At 39.1% G+C, this 7,257-nt stretch overlaps 1 long non-coding RNA gene across 2 annotated transcripts; it reads left to right on the forward strand.

Annotated features, from left to right (window-relative positions):
• Nucleotides 1–293: 293 nt before the first annotated feature.
• Nucleotides 294–2,188, forward strand: LOC110728551. 2 transcript variants are annotated; one of them, XR_002512710.1, is made up of 3 exons: nt 294–601; nt 730–767; nt 1,112–2,188. It is a non-coding gene; the product is annotated as an uncharacterized LOC110728551 (long non-coding RNA). The 2 variants fall into 2 exon arrangements; XR_002512709.1 differs by having other exon boundaries at nt 294–580.
• Nucleotides 2,189–7,257: the final 5,069 nt, after the last annotated feature.

Here is a 7,257-nt window from a genome sequence, read left to right on the forward strand (position 1 = left end):
AAATTTGTTTATCTCCTTTTTCATCTTCATCTACTACATCTTATCTCCATGTATTAATTGAATATTAAATTTTAAAAAATACAAAAATTATCACAAATTCAACACTAATTAGAAAAATAATTTACAATTATTCAAAAAACTTACTTCATGTAATAATTTATGTTAGTTTTGGACTTGCTTGAGTAGAAACTTTGTCTGTAATGGATGCAATTGAAGATTTTTTAATCCATTTTAAATGAAGAAACTGTAATTTCAAACGGAGAGGGAAAAAGAAAAGTGAGTGGAGAGAGAAATAAAATGATTTGATTTTTGGTCCATCTTTCTTATATATAATTTAAGTTATTTCATTTTCTTTATTTATTATTTCGTAGAATAAAATTTCACATGCGCTTCTTTTAGTTGGGTTTTTAGCCCATTAATTTAGATTGGCCTGGAATTTGATTTAGATTGGCCTGGAGTACAATAGTTACTCCAAGTGTACCGTATACTAATTGCAAATTTTCACGCTCCTAAAGCAAAAGCCCCAATATTTTATTCTCTCTCTCTCTCTCTCTCTCTCTCCCACTGTTTGCTGGTTCAGGTGCTCTCTTCTCCTTCCATGGTGTTCATCTTCTTCTTCCTTTCCTCTATCATCCTTTTCCTTTTTTTCTTTGATTTTTACATTTTCACTTACCATCCTTCTTTAAAGTTGGATCTTCTCTACTTCTAATTTTGTAATTCATTTTCTAGGGTTTGGGTACTTGCGGTCTGCTATTGGAATTCTGGAGGTAAGCTTATGAATTACTTTTTTTCTCCTTCTTCTGTTGTTTTTCATACCCAATTTCATTTTTTTCAAACCCCTTCATGTGAAATTCGTGAAAATCCCTTCTAGTAACATACTTACTAAGTTAAATAAAGGCTCCATAAAAATCAGTATATTTGATTCAATAACTTACTAAGTAGCAGTTCATTATAATTCTTATATCATTCTTTGAATAATCATAGGAAATTTTAGTTGTAGAATGAACAATTTGACATAGATTAAACATTAATTTAGATTATTTAAATTTCCCAAAACACCTGATGTATTCGTGAAAGTTTTGTGGGTATGTTTGACAAAAATTGTGGGTAGGTGGAGGAAACTACTTATAAGTTTCAGAAGAAGCTATTCAATTGGTAGATTAAGAGTGTTACTTGCAGCAAGATTCTCAAGGTATATTCACATCCTTTATTATTTCAATATTGAGACATTCTATGATTTGCTGTTATTTGAGATATGCTACTAATTAATAGTTGATAGATTTATTTTGCATTGTGTTTATAAATTAGCATTTAACATTATGTAGGAAATTAGGAATAAAATGAATTCATTTACTCAGTGTAAATGATAAAAAGCAGGTTATATGAGTGCTAGCTTTATTTTTCCTCGGCGATTGCAAATATTTGAGCGGGTATGAATTCCATTAATTTATGAAAATTTTGTAGTTTGTCTAATCCTTTTTCGTGTATGTGATGTTGGCTTTCCTGTGTGTGTGAACCCCATATTTTTGAACTTTCGTCTTGGTTGTGACCCTTTAGTTATTGGACTTTGATAGGCGGTCGCACACCTAGCAAAAATAACCTAACTAACCACTACTATGTAGACAGGCAAGTAAGGGTCGAATCCCAAGAAACTAAAGTTCAACTAATTAATTAGACTCAAATTCTTACTTGGCAATAATCAACAATGATCGAATAACTAAAGAACTAATGTATGGAAAATCGAAAATAAACTAAGGAATATGATAATCAAATAATTAAAACATCCAAGATCTAGTATCACCACAATTACGCTTGATGCAATTATATTTCTACCCCTGACATACGATTCCAATTGAAAGGGAAAAAGTAAACCCTAATTAATACCAAGGACCTTTCTCGAGTATCAATGACTTCCCTAACATACAATCAAGCCTATTCTCATGGTATCATGCACATTAGAGACATTAAACACATTACTCTAACTTCCTAATTATCAACCCAACTATTCTCATGTTGAAAATCAAACCCTAAATTAATCTACTCAAATCCGTTTAAACCCAACTCTCGCTGTGTTAGAAACAATGGTAGTTAGATTGTGCTAGGTGTGCAAACCGCCTATCAAATTTTGGCGCCGTTGCCGGGGACTAACTGATAACTTGCTATTTTATGCGGTTTTAGGGCGTATTTGAACCTAGTTTACCTGAACAAATTTGTGTTTTGGTTCACTTTTACCCTATTATTATGCAATTTTTGTGTATCCTATGCTTCACGGGTTGTTAGTGTTTTTGTTGAGATTTTAGGTCCAAAGACGACCAAATGAAGCCCATGGTTACCAAACCGAGGTTAGAAGCAAGGAAATGATGGAAAGAATCCAAGTACAAGAGCATCGTAGAAGAAAAAACACGAAGAAAAGGGCCCAGAAGACCCTGCACGACCGTGCAAGATGTTGCACGTCCGTGCAGGAGTGCAGACCTGAACCCATCTTTCTGCCAAGGCCAGCACGGACGTGCCAAATATTGCACGTCCGTGCAGATGATGCAACACGGACGTGCTTCCGTGATTATGAGGCAGCACGGACGTGCCAAATATTGCACGTCCGTGCAGATGATGCAGCACGGACGTGCCAAAGGTGCACGCCCGTGCTGCAGCAGGTCGTCTTAAACTGAGTTTCTGCCTTGGTCTGCACGGACGTGCCAACTTCAGCACGTCCGTGCAGACCTACAGTTTACCCGTTTCTTGTTTTCTCCGTCCTCTTATTTTAGGGGGTAGTATAAATAGCCCCTTTGGACCATTTTAGAGGGGTTCCCAATTTTTTCAGATTTTCATACTCCTCTTAGTTTGAAACACAAAAATCCTCAAATTAGCATAGATTTTAGTTCTTGTTTTGAAGGTTCTCAATCCAATCATTGTAGAAGACAAGTTCCACCATTGTTAGTCAATTATTGAAGCTTCTAGTAATTTTTCTTACTCTTTCTTTCTCTCTTCTATCTTTAATTCTTGCTTTTTATTAATTGTTTGGTTGTTCTTTGCATGTTTAATTCTTAGATTCTACTTAATTCTTAGTTTTAATTTGTTCATGAATTCCTTGAAATCTTTAATTGCTTTAACTTCCATGGATTGTGAGTAGTCTAATTTCTAGGGTTTGGGTGAACCCTCAATGTAATCACCAACACTTGTTGCATGTACTAATTTGTTAATTGTGGGGTGTTAATTAGTTGAGTTTAAGAGGTTTCATTGTTAATTCTTGTAATTGGCCATTGCTTGAATTATTTATCTAGCTTCCTCAACGAAGGATCGAGAGATGAACTTGAGGAAGCTCCCTTATGCTTGATTGACTTGATTTGCCATGAGAATAGGAATTTCTAGTCAAGGGAATTACCATGTTATCGTGAGGATGTTTTAACACTTGTTTCTTGCCCATAATCACGAGAGTAGGTTATGGTTTTGATGTCAAGTAATCCCTCTAGCTTGAGAGAGTAGTTGGGTGCATTTGATAACTTCCCCTAATTTATCCCCTAAATCACCATTTCTATGCATGCTACTTGTGGTCCGTGATGAAGTTGAGTGGTGTAACCCATGCCCTAGGCCTTCTTAATATTGTTAATCACCTCTTAGAATTAGTTGATTTGAATTAGAATAGTGTGACGTAATACCAACTTAAAACCCCCGACTTAATCTAGCTTGTTTAAACAATAACATTTGGTGGTTGATTCAACGCCTCTCATGGGTTCGACCCTTTCTTGCCCTTGCTACTAGTTTAGTAGGATCGAGTTAGGTCTTATTTCTTGATAGGTTGACGACGTCCTATCAAGTTTTGGCGCCGTTGCCGGGGAGGCAAAGTCACATTGAATAAGATATTGTTGAATGAGTCTAGATTTGTGTATATGTATATAATCTTCTTATTTTGTTTTTGTTTAAGCGTGTTTACTTTGTGATAGTCATTGCTAACGTTTTCCTTAGCTTTGTTTGACTGTGCATGACACGGAGGAGTAAGCAATCACCGCTTATCCCCGTAGATCCGGAGTTAAATAGAACTTTGAGGAACGTAAGAAGGCTCCTACAAGGCACGCCGGATTTTTCTCTAGCTTATACGGATTCCGAGTCGGAGGATAATCTTGACAACGAGCAAGAGATGGCCAACCCACCGCCTCCTCCACTTCTACAAGACTATGACCACCCCGATGCATTCCAACTTCGGAGTGGCATACTTCTTCCCACCACCAATGCAAACAACTATGAGTTCTCTCCTCAACTCATAAGGATGATCCAAAGTGAACAGTTCGGGGGGAGTGCAAATGAGTGCCCTCTAGCTCATTTAGACAACTTCCTTGAGTTGTGCACTACCATCAAGCAAAACAACCTCACGGAGGAATTCATTTGGATGCATATGTTTCGGTTCTCTCTTAGGGACAAGGCTAAGTGTTGGTTGAGGTCCGTGAAAGAAGGATCCTTAACAACATGGGAAGAGGTTACCAAAGCATTTCTTGGGAAGTTTTGTCCGCCCGAAAAGACCGCGGAATTGAGAAGGAAGATTACAAGCTTCACTCAAGAGGATGATGAAACCTTAGGTGAAGCATGGGAAAGATTCAAGGATCTAAAGAGGAAGTGTCCACACCATGGGTTGCCTTTATGGATGATTATTCAAAGCTTCTACGACGGTCTCACTCCTACCTCAAGGGCCAATCTTGACAACGGAGCCGGTGGTAGTCTTAAAAAGCTACCGGTGGAAGAAGCCGAGAATATGATTGAAGAAGTTGCAAGGCATTACGCCTATAGATATGATAGAAGAGAAAGTCAACCGAAGAAGAAAGGTATGCATGAGTTGAGTGCAATAGATCTCATTGCCTCAAAGTTTGATATGCTAGCTCACAAGCTAGACCAAGCAACCTCCTCAAGCGGTACCTCCTCTTCACAACCACAACCACAAGTCATGTCTTGTGAGACTTGTGGGGGTAATGATCACATGGCTTCATATTGCAATGCTACTAATGAGCAAGTTGCGGCCGTGAACCAAAGAAATGAGCAACCTTTCAATCAAGGTTGGAGGCAACAAAACCAAGGGTGGAGACAACCCAATCAAAACCAACAATCCAACTACAACAACCCTCCTCAAAACATCTACAACCAAAATCAACAAAATCACCAAGCCCCATACCGCCATCCAAACCAACAAAGACAACAATTTAACCAACAACCTCCTCCACCCCAAAAGACTTCCCTTGAGGCCGCTCTTGAGTCTTTCATAAATCAACAAGGGAAGAGCAATGCAGAAATGAGCTCCAACATCCAACAACTTCAAGCGCACAACAAAATAATTGAGAATCAACTAGCTCAAATTGCACAACAAGTTGGGAGTTCTACCTCCAATGCTAGTGGTCAATTTCCAAGCTCAACGGTTGTGAACCCGAAGGAGCATGTCAAGGCTATCACATTGAGGTCCGGGAGAGGGTATGAAGGTCCGGTAATGAGTGAAGATGTGCCACAAAAGAGAGATGAGGGTGTGGAGGTGAGAAGTGAGAATGATGTTGAAAATGAGGTGGTAGAAGTTGAGAGAAAAGAAAAAGAAAAGAGTGTTGAGGGAGACACAAAGAAAGGAGAGGGAGTTGAAGTTGAAGTGGAGAAACCCCCAATGAGAGTCTACAAGCCACCTATTCCTTTCCCTCATAGGTTGGTAGAGAAAAAATTGAATGAGAAGTTTTCAAAGTTCCTTGAGGTCATGAGAGGGCTCCAAGTGAACATTCCCTTTCTTCATGCTATGTCACAAATGCCTACATATGCGAAATTTTTAAAAGATCTCTTGTCCAACAGAAGTAGGCTTGAAGAGAGTGCAACCATCTCCCTTCCAATGGAGGTGAGCGCAATCATTCAAAACAAGCTTCCCCGAAAGCTTGGTGACCCGGGTAGCTATGCAATTCCGGTGAAGATTGGAGATATGGAAGCCATGGATGCTCTTTGTGATCTTGGGGCAAGTGTAAGCTTGATGCCCTTCTCAATTGCGAAAAATTTAAAAGTTGGTGAGATGAAGCCAACAAGAATCTCAATACAATTAGCCGATCGTTTTGTTAGATTACCAATGAGAATACTTGAAGATGTACCGGTACAAGTGGGAAGAGTGTTTGTACCTTGTGACTTTGTGGTGATGGAAATGGAGGAGGACAACAAGGTTCCTCTCATTTTGGGAAGGCCGTTCTTGAACACGGCGGGAGTGGTAATTGATATGAAACAAGGCAAGCTAACATTGAATGTGGGAGATGAGAAAATTTCTTTCTCATTCTCGCAAGCCATGAGGAAGCCTATGTATGAGGATATCAATAGAATCGATACTCTTGACCGAGAAGTGGAGGAATTGAAGATGATGAACAATAGCAAAGATACTCTACAAGCGATCCTCACGGAAAGTTTGTACAATGATGATGATGAAGCTAAGGGGTACAAGTTGTTGCTAGACCAACCCCTACATGACAAGGCAAGGGAGTTTGAAGCACTTAAGGTGGAGGTAAAAGAGGAGAGGTCTACGCCTCCTCCTAAGGTTGAACTTAAACCCCTTCCCCCTTCACTTAAATACGTTTTTCTTGATGATAATGAGACTTATCCCGTTATTGTCAATACCAACCTTGATGACACTTCCCTTGAGAAACTCCTAGTTGTGTTGAGGGAGTATAGGAGTGTCATTGGGTATGCCATTGATGACATTAAGGGGATAAGTCCTACGATATGCATGCACAAGATTTTGCTTGATAATGATCATGACTCCTCAATTGAGCACCAAAGAAGGCTCAACCCCAACATGAAAGAAGTTGTTAAAAAAGAGGTTTTGAAACTTCTTGAAGCGGGCATAATCTACCCTATCTCCGATAGCAAGTGGGTTAGCCCGGTTCAAGTTGTTCCAAAAAAAGAGGGCATGACCATTATCAAGAACGATAAGGGTGAGACCATTTCTACAAGGTCGGTCACCGGGTGGAGAATGTGCATAGACTATCGAAAATTGAACAAATCCACTCGGAAGGACCACTTCCCTCTCCCCTTTATCGATCAAATCTTGGAAAGGTTGGCATCACATAGTCACTATTGCTTCTTGGATGGGTATTCGGGATTCCTCCAAATCCCTATCCTACCCGAGGATCAAGAGAAGACTACATTCACATGCCCTTTTGGCACCTTTGCTTATCGAAGGATGCCATTTGGATTATGTAATGCACCTTCTACATTTCAAAGGTGTATGATGTCTATCTTTTCCGACATGCTTGAATCATCAAT

The sequence above is a fragment of the Chenopodium quinoa genome, unplaced genomic scaffold, assembly GCF_001683475.1.
Source record: "Chenopodium quinoa cultivar QQ74 unplaced genomic scaffold, ASM168347v1, whole genome shotgun sequence".
Classification (NCBI taxonomy): Eukaryota; Viridiplantae; Streptophyta; class Magnoliopsida; order Caryophyllales; family Amaranthaceae; genus Chenopodium; species Chenopodium quinoa.